This window comes from Odocoileus virginianus, chromosome 2 (genome assembly GCF_023699985.2).
Source record: "Odocoileus virginianus isolate 20LAN1187 ecotype Illinois chromosome 2, Ovbor_1.2, whole genome shotgun sequence".
In the NCBI taxonomy this organism is placed as follows: Eukaryota; Metazoa; Chordata; class Mammalia; order Artiodactyla; family Cervidae; genus Odocoileus; species Odocoileus virginianus.
The window spans coordinates 66972485-66991204 of NC_069675.1; the positions used below are offsets into that span (position 1 = coordinate 66972485).

Genomic DNA, 18720 nt, shown 5'->3' on the forward strand with positions numbered 1-18720 from the left:
GAAAGGAACGTTTCATGCAAAGATGGGCACAATAAAGGACAGAAATGGTACGGACCTAACAGAAGCAGAAGATATTAAGAAGAGGTGGCAAGAATACACAGAAGACCTATGCAAAAAAAGATCTTAATGACCCAAATAACGACAATGGTGTGATCACTCACCTTGAGCCAGATATCCTGGAATGTGAAGTCAAATGGGCCTTAGGAAGCATCACTGTGAACAAAGCTAATGGGGGTCATGGAATTCCAGTTAAGCTGTTTCAAATCCTAAAAGATAATGCTGTGAAAGTGCTGCACTCAATATGCCAGCAAATTTGAAAAACTTAGCAGTGGCCACAGGACTAGAAAAGGTCCCTTTTCATTCCAATCCCAAAGAAAGGCAATGCCAAAGAATGTTCAAATTACCACACAATTATACTCATTTCACACGCTAATGCTCAAAATTCTCCAAGCCAGGCTTCAATAGTACCTGAACCGTGAACTTCCAGATGTTCAAGCTGGATTTCGAAAAGACAGAGGAACTAGAGATCAAACTGCAACCATCCATTGGATCATAGAAAAATCAAGAGAGTTCCAGAAAAACATCTGCTTTTTTGACTACACCAAAGCCTTTGACTGTGTGGATAACAACAAACTGGAAAATTCTGAAAGAGATGAAAATACCAGACCACCTTAGCTGCATCCTGAGAAATCTGTATAAGCTGGTCAAGAAGCAATCGTTAGAACTGGACATGGAGCAACAGACTGGTTCCAAATTGGGAAAGGAGTATGTCAAGGCTGTAATTGTCAACCAGCTTAGTTAGCTTATATGCAGAGTACATCATGCGAAATGCCAGGCTGGATGAAGCAATAGCTAGAATCAAGATTGCCAGGAGAAATATCAATAACCTCAGATATGCGGATGTCACCACCCTTACGGTAGCAAGTGAAGAGGAACTAAAGAATCTCTCATGAAAGTGAAAGGTGAGAGTGGAAAAGCTGGCTTAAAACTCAGCATTCAAAAAATGAAGATCATGGCATCTGGTCTCATCTCTTCATGGCAAATAGTTGGGGAAACAATGAAAATAGTGACAAACTTTATTTTCTTGGGCTTCAAAATCACTGCAGATGGTGACTGCAGCCATGAAAAGGAACAAGGAAAAGACATTTGTTCCTTGGAAGCAAAACTATGACAAATCTAAACAACATTTTAAAAAGCAGAGACATTACTTTGCCAACAAAGGTTTGTTTAGTCTTTATGCTAAAAAAAAAAAATCTTTGGTTTTTCCAGTAGTCATGTGTAGATATGAGACTTGGACCATAAAGAAAGCTGAGTACAAAACAATTGATGCTTTTGAACTGTGGTGTTGGAGAAAACTCTTGAGAGTCCCTTGGACTGCAAGGAGGTCAAACCAGTTAATCCTAAAGGAAATCAGTTCTGAATATTCATTGGAAGGACTGGTGCTGAAGCTGAAGCTCTAACACTTTAGCCATCTGGTGTGAAGAACTGACTTATTGGAAAAGACCCTGATGCTGGGCAAAACTGAAGGCAGGAAGAGAAGGGGACAACAGAGGTTGGATAGTATCATCGACTCAATGGACATGAGTTTGAGCAAGCTCTGGGAGTTGGTGATAGTCAGCGAAGCCTGGTATGCTGCAGTCCATGGTGTTGCAAAGAGTCAGGAACAACTGAACAACTCAACTGAACTGAACTGACTTGCAGAGAGAGAGAGACAACAAAGGCAGAGCTTGAAAGTTTTGGCAAGAGTTCGGACTCAAAAGACCTGAATTCTAATCTCAGCTCGGTCCCCAGATGGTCAAGTGACTTTATCTCTCTGGGTCTCAGTTTCCATCTCTCAAATGAATGAGTTTACCTCTCAGTGCTATTAAATCATGGCATTTCAGGGCTGGAAGAGATCGTAGAGATCATCTGATTCAACCCCTAGGTTTCCTTGTGACAACAGTAAGGAGTTCTTCCCACACTGATTGTCTGAAGGTTTCTGAACTACAATTATGAAGACTAAATATACATTTAATGATATATGTGCCTGAAATAAAGCCTCAGGAAAGAGGATGGGACTGAAAGAACTTGACTGGAGTCAGTGTTCAAGCTAAGAATAGATGAGCAGCCAACAGGGCAAACAGAGAATGAGCAACCAGAGAACCCAGAAGTGGGCAATGGGGTTGAGAAGTGGGCATGAGACTCTAGAGCTCAGCAAGCAAAGAGGTCACCAGCAGAGCAGGCAGGTGGGGATTCCCCTAGGGTTGAAGGACCCAGAGAAGAACCTTAGCAAAGAAAAGCGAAACTCAGCAAAAATATTAGGCCGCAGCCCCAGAGTACCAAAGAAGAGAATGAGGCTTGATGGAGAGTCATTGGCCCTGCCAATAGTGGTAATTACAAGGCTGGAGGTCCAAAGGTATCTTCTCTGATTAAAGGAGATCAAGGAAGCCCTGGGCTTGTTTCCTACCCTCTGGAGACCTGTAGAGTAATGAATGGAAGGACTGGCTGATTGAAAGGAATGCCATGTGGTGGAGGACAGCAGGAAGAAATGGTTCAAAGCAGCAGGAAATGCAGTGCTGGTGACCCACACCAGCCATCAAACCAGAGCTGGAGCTGAAGATCTGAAAGCCATCCCCCTGAAAGCAGCACTGACCCCGTGAGTGGGCAAGCTCTCTGCAGAAAGCAGATAAAGGAAAAGTCAAAGACAATCTGAGAGAACACCCTTATTCTGGCCAGATAAGTGAATTGAACGGTGACCTATCCTCTTACCTTACTTGAGGCTAATAGTGAAGTATGTATTGAGAACAGGCCGGAGAAAGGACAAGTGGCATTTTAGAAGACACAAAAATAAATGGACTTTCCTCCTTGTGTTGCATATTATCAGGTCCACCTGTCTGTGCCTCTTCTTCACTTACATCACTGTTCACTCATGAATGGCATCTCCACAAAAGAAAGCAGGACTTTCCATTGTCTCTAGAATGCAAGCGACAACTGAATGAGTCCCTGGCTTTCTTTTCCTTTAGAGAATATGGGTTGAGATGTAGAAGCCACAGGAATAAATCAGCTTCTTGATATGGATGTTTGTATATGTCCTTCTCCCAGGGTGATTCCATTCCAGAGAAGATATCAGCAAGTCCTGCTTTTTTTTTATTCAGTTTTCTAAATGAGTATTCTCATGCTCAAAATTGGTGACTTTGAAGCAGTCAGCTGGAGCAGCAATCTCAGAAAGGTCTGCCTGTCTCCCAAATGCTTGTCTTCTCAGACTGAAATTCCTGGAACTAAAAATTATCTCATCTACTCATCCTATTTTTTTTTTAATGTGAAGAACTAGTCTGGGAGCAATGAAATGACCTTACTCAGGGTCATTAGTACATATAAAGATTAGATTTGTTGTTGTTTAGTTGCTAAGTCATGTTCAACTCTTTTGCAACCCCATGGACTGTAGCCCCCCAGGCTTCTCTGTCCATGGGCTTTCCCAGGCAAGAATACTGGAGTGGGTTGCCATTTCCTTCTCCAGGGGATCTTCCTGACCCAGGGATCGAACCTGGGTCTTCTGCACTGGAGGCAGATTCTTTACCATCTGAGTCATCAGGGAAAGACATTAATGGTTGAGTCTGGGTAAAACATATGGTCTGCTAAGAGGATAAAGAACTGCCTCAGATCAGGAAGTTATGAATTCCAGGCAGTTAGAAGTGTTGGCTGGAGACTCAAGGGGCAGTTCTTCCTGCCCAGGATTGAACACAGAGCAAAGGTGGACATGGAGTCCACACACAGGATCGGATGTGCTGCTGATGGGGACAGCGGACACACAGACAAGATCAAAGTGTGTCTTGAATGGCGGGGGCAGGAAGTTCTGCCTCCCCATCAATATTCAGGCCAATTCTTTCCTGAAAATTCTATTTTAATTTCATAATATAGAAGGTCTGTAAATTGGGCAGTCCTCTCAGCTCCGTGCAGACTCTGCAAATGAATAGAGAAACCATCAGTCATGGGTGGACTTGGCTTCAGAGTTGTTAGTCATCTGTTAGACTGAGGTCCCTGAGCCTAGCAGAGACCTCATGCTTACTGAAGGCAGTCTTGAGAATTGGCTGGGAACAGTTCAGCTCAAAGCCTTAGATTCTTCATTCCACCTCAAATCCTAAGGAGTCTCAGTGCAAAGGGGTTCTGGACAAAGGAATGGAGAATGAAGAGGTGTGGGAGAGGGGCTGCAGGACATCGGGGTTCCCAGAGAAACCTGGGAAGACACAGGCCAATTTGGTGGAATAATGTGTTTATTCCCTTGACCTTTTCTGTAGAAGGTGCCCTGGCTTTCCCTGAATTGCGTCCCTGGGGAGAGTAGGGGATAACTTGTCCCAAGGTCATGCTCATCAGTGATAGGGATGGAGAAATGTCACCCTGTGCCTTGTTGGCTCTGCAGTTATTCAAATGCTTTGCTTATAATACAATCACAGCTCTCAGCTCTGATTATTGGCATCATCAACATCATCTATTAATGGATTCTGAGCTCCTCTGGGTACACGGCATTGAACAAGATGCTAAACGGTGCCAAATTCAGAAATGAAAGCCACAAAAGAGCAGAAAGTGGACCAAACCAGGCATCATTCTGAGTAGCAAGATTTAAAAAAGCCTGAATCTATTCATGTGTGCTAATCTTAAAGGGCCAGAGCCTTATAAATTTCAGAAAGGTATTAATTATTCCATACTCCTTTTTATCATTCTTGTCTCCATTATTTTCAGCTGTCTACTTTTAACTAAAAGTATTTAAACTTCTATTAGTATTCTTTTATCCTTTTTGTTAAATAAACTTCCCTTTGTCATCTCTCAGTCTCTCCCCATGTGGCTTGACTGGAGGAGGAGAACTAGCTAAAATCCAACAGTTAGAACAAAATAAATAGGTAAAGGAGGACTTGCCTCCAAATTGGCCAGAGCTTGCTGTGTTTGCACAGTGGCACCTTGCTGCCTGGCATTTCTACCTGACCATACCTTAGGAACCAGGCACAGAGTGAGGAGACACACCATGCTGAAAGCACCCGTCACCCCGGCATGAAAAATGCTCAACCCACTGCAGAGCTCCAAACATCTGTTCTGCCTTCTTTCATGCATGTGCTTTTAAGCTGATGGTGGGAGACAGCCTGCCAGAAACGTCTGAGTTTCTACCAAAGTCATATTGTAGGTTAGAAGGCAGACGGCATCGTTGTATTGAAAACCTGTTCATCAGAACCTCCAAAATGAACAGATATGAAAGGTTCAAATGAACCCTTCAGGGTTTCTCCATCTAACCAGGGCTGAAGCTCTGCCTCTCATTAATCTTTAATGAACAACAAAGAAAATGCGTCGCTGGCTAATTATTGTGTAGGGTGGCAGATGCTGAATGAGGAAAGATCCCCAGAGACCCATCATTAAAGGGACGCTGTCAAAAAGCAAGTCTTATTTTGAAATGGATTCCCCTGACCTGTCACATTATCTATTTCTTGTTCAACTTGAATTACACTTTTCTCTCAATGCTTTACCATGGTCTCGGTCTCAGGATTTGCACTTTGAGCGGGAGCAGTCAGGTGGTGGAAACTGAAGGACCTCTGTGCTGTCTTTCCTTGTGTCATGATGCCCACTTGGAGTGCCTATCCCCGGCCTCTATTTCCTTCAAACCTCTTAATCTTGTCCCATGCTGAGCTAGTCTCTCCTTAACTTTGAATTTTCTTAAGCAGTCTCGATGTGTGAATTCTGGAATATAAATCCCTTTAGGGCAGAACTTATGTCTCATCTCTATCCAGTGCCTACACATGCCCGGTACGTAATATGCTCAGTAAGTGTTTACTGAATTCGGTGAAATTGATTGTACGTGCCTTGGGCTTATCTATCTCTTGTTCCATGCTGCTTCTTTAGCCTTCAACTGAAAAGTTCCCTGAGGGTAGGATTCCTGTGTTATTCCCCCTTTGCCCTACTGCTAGAACACTTGCTACAGGTTTATGTATGTAACAGGATCTCCATACGTTGGGTGACCATGTTAGTTGTTTTTCAAAGTCAGATTTTTTTATCTACTCAGTAAAAACTGGGCTTCCCTGGTGGTTCAGATGATAAAGAATCCGCCTGCAATGAGGGAGACCTGGGTTCCATCCCTGGGTTGGGAAGATCCCCTGCAGGAGGGCATGGCAACCCACTCCAGTATTCTTGCCTGGAGAATCCCCAAGGACAGAGGAGCCTGGTGGGCTACAGTCCATGAGAGTCTCAGAGTCAGACAAGACTGAGCGACTAAGTACAGTATAGTATAAATTACAAAGTGTCCCATTGGAGTAAATAGTTACATGCTCTCTATCTGAGATGAAACTAGGCTAATCTGACTAGATTTCCTTTCAAAGATAATTTTATTTTTAGGTTTAAATGCAAGGGTCTCAATACTATATTTTTAGCATTCTATTTACATGGGGTCAATCAGAAAATTTTTTGAATTTGAAAATATTAATGTCAGTTAAATTCTAAATAAATTGCTGAAGTGGTTTGGAACGTTTAGAAAAGAAGGTGGTGATTCTAAGAGTCAACACAGCCTCATGTAAAGCAAGTCCTAGAAAACACCTTCTTCAGAAGGGGTGTGAGATTAGGAGGATAAGGGGATGTGACAGAGTATCTTGATTTAAGCACCCCACTTGACAGGGTTTCCCTTAATATTCTGGTTGATGAGTCTGTAACAAATTGAACACTTATATCCAAAGAGGCATAGTGAGTGAGCCCTGTCCATCTGAAAGGTGTCTCTAAGAGAACTGAGAAAGGGCTTTGCCTTGACCTCTGACTCTACCATGGTTTTAATGCATGACTGAAATGGTGACAGAGAAGGAATCAACATTTGTTCAGACCTGTGACATTCTAGAAGCTACATGATCTTTACCTCATTTCATGGATGGGGTGGGGGTGGGGGTGGGGGTAGGGGTGGGGGCTGGCCTACTGATGACATCAAGCTTGGTTGGAGGACTAGTACTACAGATTCTAAATTTTGGAAACCAAATCAGTTGCTGCAGGAAACATGATGGTCCTGCACTTAGATTCAAAACAGTCTGCTGCTTTGAGTCGTCTGGCTTGGAAACAGTTTTCGGGAAGGGGATTAGAGAGGGGTAGGAGTGGAGAGAGATTCCGATTGATTAAAGTTGACATACAGCTATGGTCTCCTGCAGCTGCCTGAGAAGACAACACCCTAAGGGGCCGCAGTGAGTGTAGAACCAAAGCCCAGAGAGGGTTGACCAGCATTGTCTGCGTCAGCCAAACCAGTGCATCCTAGTATCCAGGGATCGACCACATCGAGGCGAGTAGCAAATATCAAAACAATAGAAATCAATCATAACATATATTTTCAAAGCTCTCTCCTATTCATTCCACCATGTAGTCCTTCGGCTATTCTGTGAGGAAGTCAGTGAAATAAAGGAACCTTGAGCAGAAAGGTGGGGTGACTTGGCCGACCACCCAGCCAGTGCAAAAGCTAGATCTCAAGCCAGGATCCCTGGACTCAAGCTAGTTAGTGCTCTTCCTCGGAGCCATGCTGCTTGTCCAGGTCAGCTCCCGGCCCCAGCCCTCATTCAGCAGCTGCTCCCGGCTGGCGCAGAACAGCTGCATAGCAGACAAGGGCCCTGGCTCTCAGCAGAGCTGGAGCTGCAGTGCACTGGCGAGTGGCTCTGCCGGGCTGTCACTCAACGCCCCTCCGCCAAGCCTGCCCTCCTTCCCACACTGCTCCCTTGTGAAGTGAGGGGTATAAAACACAACCAAATGCAAACCCGTGGTTCTCTGCCAGGCTAGCCCTCAGAGCTGCCCCTATTCCCAGAAACAACACCTGATTATCATTCATTATTTCTACTTCTTAGTATTAAAGCCCTTTTAATATGGCATTGGAGACCATCGGGGAGTTTTAAATTTCATGTCAAATCAGGATTTATGGGCCAGTTCTGAAATGTTACCTCTGGGCTCGATAATTGCAATTTCCTTTTAATCACTCTCTTAGACACCTCTGTTAAAAGACTTCAGTTATATCCACACAGTGGTCCCCAGGATTGGGCCAATCTGAATACCCAGCCTGTGTCACCTCCTTTTGGAATCCTGCATGTGAGGCTTTAGCCCTGGGTCCAGTTTGAAGATACCGTGTCTAACTAGCAGTCCCACCAGCAACCTGGGAAGGTTCTTAGGAATCTCCCTGGACAGGTAGTCATGAATTTAGTGACTGTGCCCCCAGATATCCCTCCTCCACCATTCTCCAATATGTGTGTGTGTTAGTCACTCTGTCGTGTCCAACTCTTTGCGACCCTATGGACTGTAGCCCACAAGTCTCCTCTGTCCATGAAATTCTCCAGGCAAGAATACTTGAGTGGGTTGCCATTCCCTTCTCCAGGGGATCTTCCCAATCCAGGGATAGAACTTGAGTCTCCCAGATTGCAGGTGGATTCTTTACCATCTGAGCCACCAAGGAAGTGAGAATAGGAGGCAAGAAATGAATGCATTAGGATGTACATGTTCCACGATGCTTGTTGTAAAGGCTGTACAATTCTATAAACAGGCAAATGATATTGGGAATTTTTCCATGGGAAATCACTTAAGGGAATATGATTGGAAGGAGGGTCAGAGAGGGGAGCAATCCTTCAACTGAGCCTTAGAGAGCCCGATGATGTTTGGGGAAAAGTACAAGTAGATGCTATCTGAGAGGGTGTGCAGGATTGGAAAGGAACCCCCACCACCAAGGACAGAATGAGGGTACAGGAGGAGCAACCACCTGTGAAGGGCAGCCATGTCACAGAGAGGAGAGAAGAGCTGCAGTGGCAGCAGGCTCTTACCCTCTTCCCAAACACCCAGCTGGCCCAGGGCGTAGTGAAGGGGCTAGGACAGAATGCCTGGGGCGGGGGCCGCTAAGGGAGCCACCTCTGAGCTGTCAGTAGTGCTCCGTATCTGGTAACAGCAATATTTGTATGGGAGAAATGCCCAGCTTGGTGTCCAGAGCTCGATGCCACCAGCTGCTGAAAGAAGGTTTAATTGTGGGCCAAAAACATCTGCTCCTGTTTGACAGCGGGCTGGGTGGGAGACAGAGTTCAGACTAGGGAAAGGGGAGTTCATTAGAGGCTTGGGAAGCAAAAAGAAAGCCCAGGACTCAGGGCCTCGAACACTGATGCTCCAGTTCCTGACCTGCATAGAGGCAGCCAAGAGGGAATGAGACTCCCAGACCTGGTGAAGAGGTACCCCAGGCCCTCCATCAGCAGCCCTTCACAGGCTACACAGGGATTGCCTGCACTGGCAGGCACAACCTGTGAGAAGGCAGTTAGTGATCTGGACCAAAGCGCCAAGAGCCTTCATCACTTGAGTGTGACCTAACAAGGCAATGGGGTAAGGTGCATCTCCAAACAGAGTGCAGTCATCTCATGGGCAAAATGATTCATTGAGGGTACTATTAACATAGCAACTTACATATGTTACTCATTTAAAAATAAGATATTAAATTTTACTAATATTTGGTATTAGATTGAAAGGAGTATCCGTAAATGCTCAAAAGACTTTTATAAAAGAGGAAAGAAGTAATAAGATCTTTTTAAACTAGATGATGTACTTGACACTAAGGATACAGTGACATATGATTGAATTCAACATGGGACTTTAGCCCCTGGTCCACCCCAGGCAGCTTCCCACAAACCACAAGCATACATAGAGCCAAATCAGAGGTGAGGACCAAAGGGTCCCAGTTACCTTCACTCAGTTCAGTAAGAGGCTACAAGGACTAGGTGTCAGATACTGGCCCTAGGATTCTAGCGTTTGTGATCTTCTGTCTAAAAGGCTAGGTACCATTTCCTTCAGCTTTTCATGCCTCAATTTTCTCACCTGCAAAATGGGAAGAGTTGTGTATTATTCCCGTCCTAAAAGAACTGATGTTCATTTTCTCCCAAATGAAAATGCAGGGATAGAGGAGGCTCCCAACTGAGATTTTTCCCACCTCCCCCCACCTCCCCACACCCATGCCTCTCATGCCCCTGCCAAGGGATGGCTCTAGAAACAGGAGACCTTAATCAGTGAGGCTCCACACGTACTAATGCCAAGCAGACATCATGACAGCCAGTCCCCACATGCTGAGGCCCTTTCTGTTTCTGGAGTCTTCAGGGGATGGAGAAGAGAGCACCAGCCTGCGAATCATGAGACCAAGCTCCGGTATTTCCTCCAAGCAAGCCCTGTAACCCTTTATTGCAGTCTACCTGGCTGTGGGACAGAGGATAAGAGCACCTATGTGCAGGTTAGGCGAGGCAGAGTAGGGGTGGGGTGCTGTAAGAATCAGATGAGAGGCTGTGTGGAAACACGGAGCCCCTCAGGTGGGAGCCAGTGTGCTGAGGCAGCAGTCCCATGGCTGTCCCAAGAGGCACTCACCCTGTGAACCTGAGGGTTCTGGACTGTGGGGTCCATCTTCACCCTGAGACCATCTCACCCTTAAATCTCCTGATAATCACAGTGATTTCTGTGCTCTGCGCACAAGGGACCCTCAAGAAACTATCTCAACCATCTCAGCTCTGAAGCTGTGGGATCTCTCAGTGCCTGAGGCCAGCCTCCCCTATTTCCTACAGTAGCCCTGACTGCACCCTGCTTCTGTGGGAAGCCAAGGCATAGAGAGACAGCCATTGACTTGAAGTTTGACAGACCTGAGTTTGAATATCAACTGGTTAAACATTGCTTACTAAATCGAGAAGAAGATAATTCACCTGCTGGAATCTCAGTTTCCTTATCTGTACAATGGGCTACCAACTCCTACCTCTCACAACCCCTAAGGGATTAAATTAGATGTCTGTGAAGGGTTCCTTCAGGTCCAGGGAGTGATATGCATTATAACAATTATAATAATCTAATAGCTATGTAACAATTATTACCATCATTGCTGGATGACACCACTGGCAGGTGTCCAAAGCCAGAGAGGCTAGCAGACCACAGATCCCTTCCACATCCTTCAGGATCCCGCAAGAGCAGTACCTGCGATCCAGCCCCTGCTCTGTGAGCATGAAGATCCAGAGATGAGTGACCACCACCTGCTCAGTGCAGAGGCCAGCAGCCCTTTGAACCAAAGGCTCAAGGCTGTTTCGAATGATGTCTCTGAACCTCCTGCAAGGTGTTGGCAGAGCTTTGGAATTATCCACGGCATTCACACGAGCCAGGAGATCCTGTGCTAAACTTTGTCTTCCCAACCTTTGTCGCTGTCTGCTCCTGCAGTCCTCCATCCTTTGAGGATGCCTTAAACTGGGAGGAGAAAAGGGCTCAGCTCTCCTTCTGAGCTCCACAAGAAGCATGCTAAACACTTGAATAGGCTCCAGCTTTGATGATCTGTTGGTACAAGGCTTAGCAAATAGATGGGTCTTACAGCCTCATCCCCAGAAGCCAGTTTTTATTGACTCTTTGGAGGTCTCTGCTTGCTTTGGTTTTAACAAAACTGCACTGCAGGCTTACTAGCGACTATGGTGATGTTTATAATACACTGGGTATCCAGGCAGCCTTTTCTAAGATACTTTATATACATCTCTTGAGAGGCAGGTAAGGAAGATGGGCTATTCCTGTCTTAGAGGTGACTGTTTCCCAAGCCCTTATTGATTAAACAGATCATTGAAGGGGAAAGGGGGAACCCGCCCTTTCCAGAAAATTGCAGCTTCTAGTATATAGGGCCAGGGCCAGTGGCAAAAGATTCTGAGTGTTCAGGGCTTTCTTATTATAAATATTCAAAGTCTGAGATGAACTGGGAGAGGGGAGGAAAGCCTGGCCCCACGCCTGGGGATTCCTGCCCACCCCATCCCTAGCCCAGATTTTTCTGGCTCTGCTTCCCATGTACTCTACTTCTAGTGCAGGCTCAGCATCCCTTCAGAGTTCCAGGTCATTCTTTCGAGCTGACCCTTTAATGTCATGTGAAAATTGGTGGTGGAAATTTCAGCCCAGAAATTGGCTCCCAGGTGAACATACCATTAGCACAGTCTCAGCCTCTCAAGCGGTTCTGTCTGCTACGTTCTGGAAAGCTCCCACATGGCTGACACAGTAGAATCCTGAAGTTCAAATTCCATTAGTTTCCTCAAGCATGGCTTAAAAGTATGAGCATTACCCAGGCGGATCTAATAGGCCCATGATTCCTGGGTTATTAGCAAGCACTTCGTAGTATCATTGTGAAGTGGAGCCTCCCCGAAGGTGAAGGTGATATTGTTCATCTGGGAAGCAGAGGTAAATGTGTAGGAAAATGTCTGGTGTTCTTTCTGGCCCCAAGGAAAACTGGACTCCTTTGAGAGAAATTAGTTGTTTTTCTCAGTCTGTGGGCTCCTGTCCATGGTGGGGGTTGTCACATGGAAAGATGATGCCATTTATCATCCACAGTTGGTAAAAATATTTTAAAGTTTGTTTCACCACTTAGTGGGGATGATATTTTTTTCTTTTCCATTATGACTTATCATAGGATACCACATACAGTTCGCCGTCCTATACAGTAGGACTTTGTTGTTTATGCGTTCATATGTAATAGGTTACATCTGCTAACCCCAGCCTCTCACTCCATCCCTCTGCCTTCCGATTGGCAATCACAAGTCTGTTCTATATGTCTGTGAGTCTGTTTCTGTTTCGTAGATAGGTTCATTTGTGCCATATTTTAGATTTCATATTTAAGTGATGTTGTATGGTATTTGTCTTTCTCTTTCTGGCTTACTTCACTTAGTATGATAATCTCTAGTTGCATCTATCTTGCTACAGATGGCATTGTTTCATTCTTTTTTTATGGCTGAGTAGTATTCATATAAATATATGTGTGTGTGTGTATACATATATATGTGTGTGTGTGTGTAGGTGTATATATACATATATATGTATATCTATACACACCACCTTTTCTTTATCCATTCCCTTGTTGATGGACATTTAGATTGTTTTCATGTCTTAGCTATGGTCAATAGTGCTGCTGTGAATGTAGAGATCCATGTATCTTTTTGGATTAGAGTTTTGTCTGGATAAGTACACAGGAGTGGGATTCCTGGATCATATGGTAATTCTATTTTTAGTTATCTGAGGAACCACCATATTGTTTTCCATAGTGGCTACACCAACTTACATTCTAGTGGAGATCATTTTGAACTATCCACCTATATTAGTTTGCTAGGACTGCCACAAGAAAGTACAAACTATAATAAACTAGAAGGCTTAAGCAACAAACCTTTTTTGTCTCACAGTTCTGCGAGTCTAAGCTCAGGGAGTCATTACCAGGGTTGGCACCTTCTGAGGGCTGTGAAGGAGAATCTGTCCTACACCTCTTTCCTAATTCCTGGTGATTTGCTGGCCATCTTTAGAATTCCTTGGCTTGTAGACGCATCATCTCAAACCTCTATCTTCTTCTTCATGTGGCAGTCTGCCATGTCTGTCTTAGTGTCCAAAGTTCCCTTAATTATAGCAACATTGTCATGTCAGGTTAGGGCCCACCTTCATGATCTCATTTTAAGTTGATTGCCTTTCTGACGACTCTACTTCCAAGTGAGGTCACATTCTGAGGCGCTGAAGGCTAGGACTTCAGCACAGCTTTTTGGAGGTATGCAATTCAACACAAAACACCCCCTTTCTGACCATTCCTTCTAGGACCAGAATAGATCATGCAAAAATAACAGATGTCACTTCCTCCAAGAAACTTTTCTTAAAATGCCCCAGGCAGAGTCAGGCACAGCCTTACCCTTGCTCCCCTATACTAGTCACCTGGTGCAACCTGGGAGTTGGATTCCTTAGTCAATGAAAAACAGCCCAATAGAGAAAACTTATAGAAGGAATTCTGGGTGCAGGGAACGCCCTGAGTGTATGCACAGGGACAGGAAAGAGCCCTGCCATTTGCAGGGAACCAGAGGTGGGTCTTGAGGCTGATGGAGAGCATGGTCATGTTTGAGTTTAAAGAAATTGTTTCAGACACAAGGTATAGAATAGACCCCTCCTCTGTCCGCAGAGTAGAGGTGAATAGTTCAGGCCGCAGTCCTTCTCTGCCCTATGAGAGGATTAGACATGGGGATTTCCAAGACTCATGCCATATTTATATCTTCCAACCCCACAATAGCGTCATCATCTACTATGCTTGCCACGATACAGTACAGGGACTGCAGCAGGGCCACTTAGCCTCTCTGCCACGGGGCCCAGGACACGATTGATCAATGCCTCTGGCAATTGCCTCCACGCCCCTGGATGGCCACTTTGAAGAGGGCAGCACAGGAGCAGAGTGTGAAATGGGGCATCATCTTTAATAGGGACAAATCTGTGGGCTGTCCTGACCTCACCTGGCCAGGCCCCTCCATCCTTTTCCAGCTGACCGCTGTCCCAGCTTCAGAATTTGCTTACAGGGCCACAGTTTTATGGCCAGGTCTACCCTACCATATAAGGTTTCAGCACAGAGGCCTGGCTTGGCCAGAAATTTATGACTGAAATGGAGCCTCTGGGCTTGGGCGTCAGCATTTTGCTTGGCACAGAGGCTTGAGTTCGTATTGAACCAATCAATACGGTAACACATTAAATGGCATTTACGCTGGCTCTCTGGGGAGCAGGATGGGAGCCTGGCTCTCATTTGAGCCCAGGCGAGGAGGATAGCTTCCAGGCCTGGGAAACCCTGGGCCTCGAAGTGGGACACAGGATGAAAGCCCGCCCCCAATCCCACTCAGGACTCAAGCTGGGGCAGATTGGGCTGGAGGAGGAATCCTCCAGAAAATGGCCACATTTCAGGTTTCCGTGTTGTCTTTATATTTCTTCGTCTGGCTCTGGGGAGGATGTATTAAAAAAAAAAAAAAAACCAAAAGAATTGCATTGAGTTGGCTTGAGACAAAGGACTGTGTTTTACAAAGAACAGATGGTGCTAAAAAGTTATTGGACAGAGAGGAAGTTAGGAAAACAGATTCGAGATTCCCACTGGCTGCTGGTGGATGATGTACCCAAATCTCCTTACAGAAAAAGTTCCAAAGACAGAACAATCACCTAGGCCTCTACTCAGAGAAAATCCACCACCCAGCCTGCCAGAGAGACTGTCTGGTAAATCTGTAGGATGGGGAACCCCGTTGGGATCCCCTCTTATACTTCCTTCTGTAATTTTAAGTTATTTCTGAAAATCTGACACCAACCAAACTCTCTTTTCACTTCCCCTGCTCAGCATCCAGCCAGGTCCCTCCACACAGTCCCCTGATAAGGGAAGTTCATCAGATGCTGAAGGAGGTAGTGACTTACATAAGACCCAATCCAATATTCATAGAAATGGAAAGGGGAGTATCAAGATCCTAAAGCTTACTCCTTCTGATTTGAAGTTTTCTCTCATTTGATTTTTTGCTTATATAATCAGTGTTCCCTCCTTTAAAAGAAGAAAAGCTCTAGTGAATCCTCTATGTATTTTTAAATACGTGCTTGCGTGCCAAGTCACTTCAGTTGTGTCCAACTCTGTGCGACCCCCATGGACTGTCAGCCTCCTCTGTCCGTGTCTCCTCTGTCGTGGGATTCTCCTAGCAAGAATACTGGAGTAGGTTGTTATACCCTTCTCCAAGGGATCTTCCTAACCCAGAAATCGAACTTGCATCCCTTAAGTCTCCTGCCTTGGCAGGTGAGTTCTTTACCATTAGCGCCAACTGGGAAGCCCATTTTTCAATACATACTAGAGCTAAAAGAAATGTTCTTAGACAATAAGCTTGAGACCAATAGTTGCTTGAGAATCAACTTACATCCTTATACATTTTAGCCAGCAGTTTATAAACACATGCTAATCCACCAGGTTCTTGCTGTAGGGCCCAGGCTTTTGCTTCCAGTGTTGGCCTGTTGCTTGGGCATTCTACAGTGTCTTTCTGTATAAATCGCATTCCTGACACCACATCCACAATTTTCAGTTTCAGTTTTTCTAAAATGAAAATAATTTTCAAGTCCTTGTGAACCACTCTGCGGATTTTCAGGATTTTTTAAGGTCTTTTTCTTAATCTTTTCTGTTGCCCTATTCACATCTAGTTAAACAAGAATTATTTGTAATGATTTACCTCTAATAGTCTTCAAAAAATAATTCCAATTTTTCTTGCTTATGTTGCATCAACTTAGTGAGCACAGTTGGCATAAACAGAGTTGGGAATAAGTAAACTAACTCAAGTGATAGGAGTGGAAGGTATGAGAGTGTAACCTTGAACATTCAGTGACCTTGAACACTCAGGGCACAGGGTGTGCCTTTGAAAAGAAAATGTAGAGATTAGGCTAATCCAGTAAGCAGATTGGTCACAGGGAGGTCATTTAAGAACATTTCTTCAGCTAACATTTTTTCTTACAAATGTGGCTATCCTCAGTCTAATAGTCTCCACCTCACATCCACTGATCTAGGGGCGATGTCTGCAGAGGTCTGCTCTCAGTCTCCTCTTTGTGCATGGCCTGGTGTAGAATGAAGAAAAGCTCTCCTCCAGGGAATTGGCTGGATGTTTGCCTGCCACAGTCCCATGTATTCCCACATGGTTGTGACAATGTGGAGCTTGAGGGGAAAAGGAATAAGATAGCCTGGGACAGCACTGGAAGAAGCCAAATACTTCTTGGATACAGCCTTTTCTGAGCACTGCTGTTCTTCAAATACTAGCCACTTCTGACCCACTAAAAAATTCTGTTAATAAACAAGTTATTTACATTTAACATTAATTTATACCCATGTGCGATATAGTAGGAAGTACAACAGTTTTGAAGATAAATCGTCTTGGGTTCATATCACCTTTTACCATTTACTACATGGGCAAGTTTATAAGCTCTCTGAGCCTCAATTTTCTCTCTTATAAAATGGAGATGATCATATCTGTCTCATGCATTTATTGTGAAAATTAAATGAAATAAAGTAAAATAGCTGTCTTAAATCCTTTCTGGAATGAAACAATATAAATGAACACACACACACATACAAATAAATGAGATGTATATCAAGGGCCTGGCACAATGTTCCTTGGGGTATTTGCATTTGTGCATCAGCTCTGCATGGGAGACTGGAAAGAATCCCCAAAGTTTTGGTGTTCTGGAGTGGGAGGCTCCCCCCTAATCCCTGAAATCCCATCATACGCAGTCAATTTCCTGCTTTACCCTCTTGTAAAGTCCTTCCTTGTAGGGTCATCTGCCATAGCGGGTGTAAGAGAGAGAAGAAACTCTAACCTAATAGTAACAGTATTAGCTAATGCTTCCTGAGTGTCAGCTAAATACTATGCAAGTCTGAATCCACATGGTCTTCACCACACCTCTTATAGGGTCTTTTACTCTCCCTGCTTCTTAATGATGGAACTTGGGCACAGAGAGATTAGGTAGGTAGCTGGCCAGAAGTCACAGTCAGTAAGAGGTAGAGTTGAGATTATTAAATGGGAAGTCTGCCTCCAAGGTTTGTGCTCTTAATCAATATACTTCTCCTGAAGGAAGGAAAGAAAAAGGGGAGGGAGGGAGTAAATGAGAAAGGAATGAAGGAAGGAAAGGAGGGAGGGAGAGAGGGAAGGAGATAAAATTAGAAGCTGAAGAGAGGCCAGGAAGAAGAGCCAAAAACTTTTTTCTTTGCTCAAGAGCATGACAGAAGAATTAGGGGAAAGGCAGCTTGGGAACATTTTCCTAGCCCCCGCCTAGGGAAAGCTGGGCTGCCTTCCAGATCCCTGTCACCCACACAGCATCTCTGATAGAAACCAAAACTGCTTTCTGACCATCAGTGCTAAGGTCTCTACCAAGTCCACTGTGGCCCCAGTGAGCCCATCCCTGTCTCAGCACCTCACTGCTCCCACAGTTCCCTCCAGAAGAGCCAGAAGCCACCCTCAGCCTCAGGGCATCTCTTTCCACCACGGGCTGGTGGGAACCACATCCTGAATCAACTGGAAACCTAGTCTCCATCCAGATCCAATCCTCTCCAGGGCACATGCATCTAACTTCTGGGAAATCTTGAAGGGCAAGGAATAACAAAGCCAGGGCTACTTGGGTAATAGACCCCACAACACATACAAACTGTAATTATTATTACAGAAAATTAACTAGCAACAAAGGACTTTACAGTAAAATTTACATTGATCTGGCATTTTCTCCCCTGCTATCTCCCATAAAAATGCTTTAAATGCAGGCTGATTTAATGGAAACAATAAAAAATAGTGCTGAATGGTTTATATTTGCTGTAGAATTACTACAAAGTCTATTTTTAAAAAACCTTGGAAGTTATGTGTGCTTCTTTCCTTTAGGATAAGATTAGGGAGAGAAAAGCAATTGACTTTTTTTTATCGATCTCGATGAGCTGCCACAGGCTCAATCCCTTATTTCTAATGAACCTTCACACCTTCACACCCACATCCTGACACTTGTCAAAAGAGAGTCTTAGCAAGGGGATATGTGAAGGAATGTCAGCTGTGTGGCCTGAGCTTTGACAGTCTTATGCTCAGTAATAATAATAATCATGTGACTAAGCTCCATGTGAAAAGGATGTTGCTGGTTGTTTAATTTGTGTGGTTTCCATCATCCTCAATTAATCCATGAATTTAGCTATCCTGGCAAGGGGGTAGTCACCACCTGAATGGGTTGGCACTTGTAGCCACTACAGAATGTGGGATGACCATATCTTTTAGCTTCGAATCCTCAGCTGTATTCATCAGGGCCAGAAGTTGAAACAAAGGCCCAGGAAGACATGGTTTCTAACTTCAAGAAGCTTAAAAGGACAATTTAGGAAGGTGTTAATAAAGAACCATGGAGTCACATGACACTAGCTTTAAAACTCAACTAGAAGCAGAGCACAGAGTAGGCCCTCAA

General features: G+C 44.6%; 1 protein-coding gene and 1 non-coding gene across 3 annotated transcripts in view; one reads left to right on the top strand and one right to left on the bottom strand.

Annotated features, from left to right (window-relative positions):
• ALK (ALK receptor tyrosine kinase) overlaps positions 1-18720 on the top strand; it is a 724846-nt gene that overhangs the window by 510866 nt on the left and 195260 nt on the right. The gene's annotated exons all lie outside the window — the stretch shown is intronic.
• On the bottom strand, positions 3502-3574 carry TRNAW-CCA (transfer RNA tryptophan (anticodon CCA)). The gene has a single exon. It is a non-coding gene; the product is annotated as a tRNA-Trp (tRNA).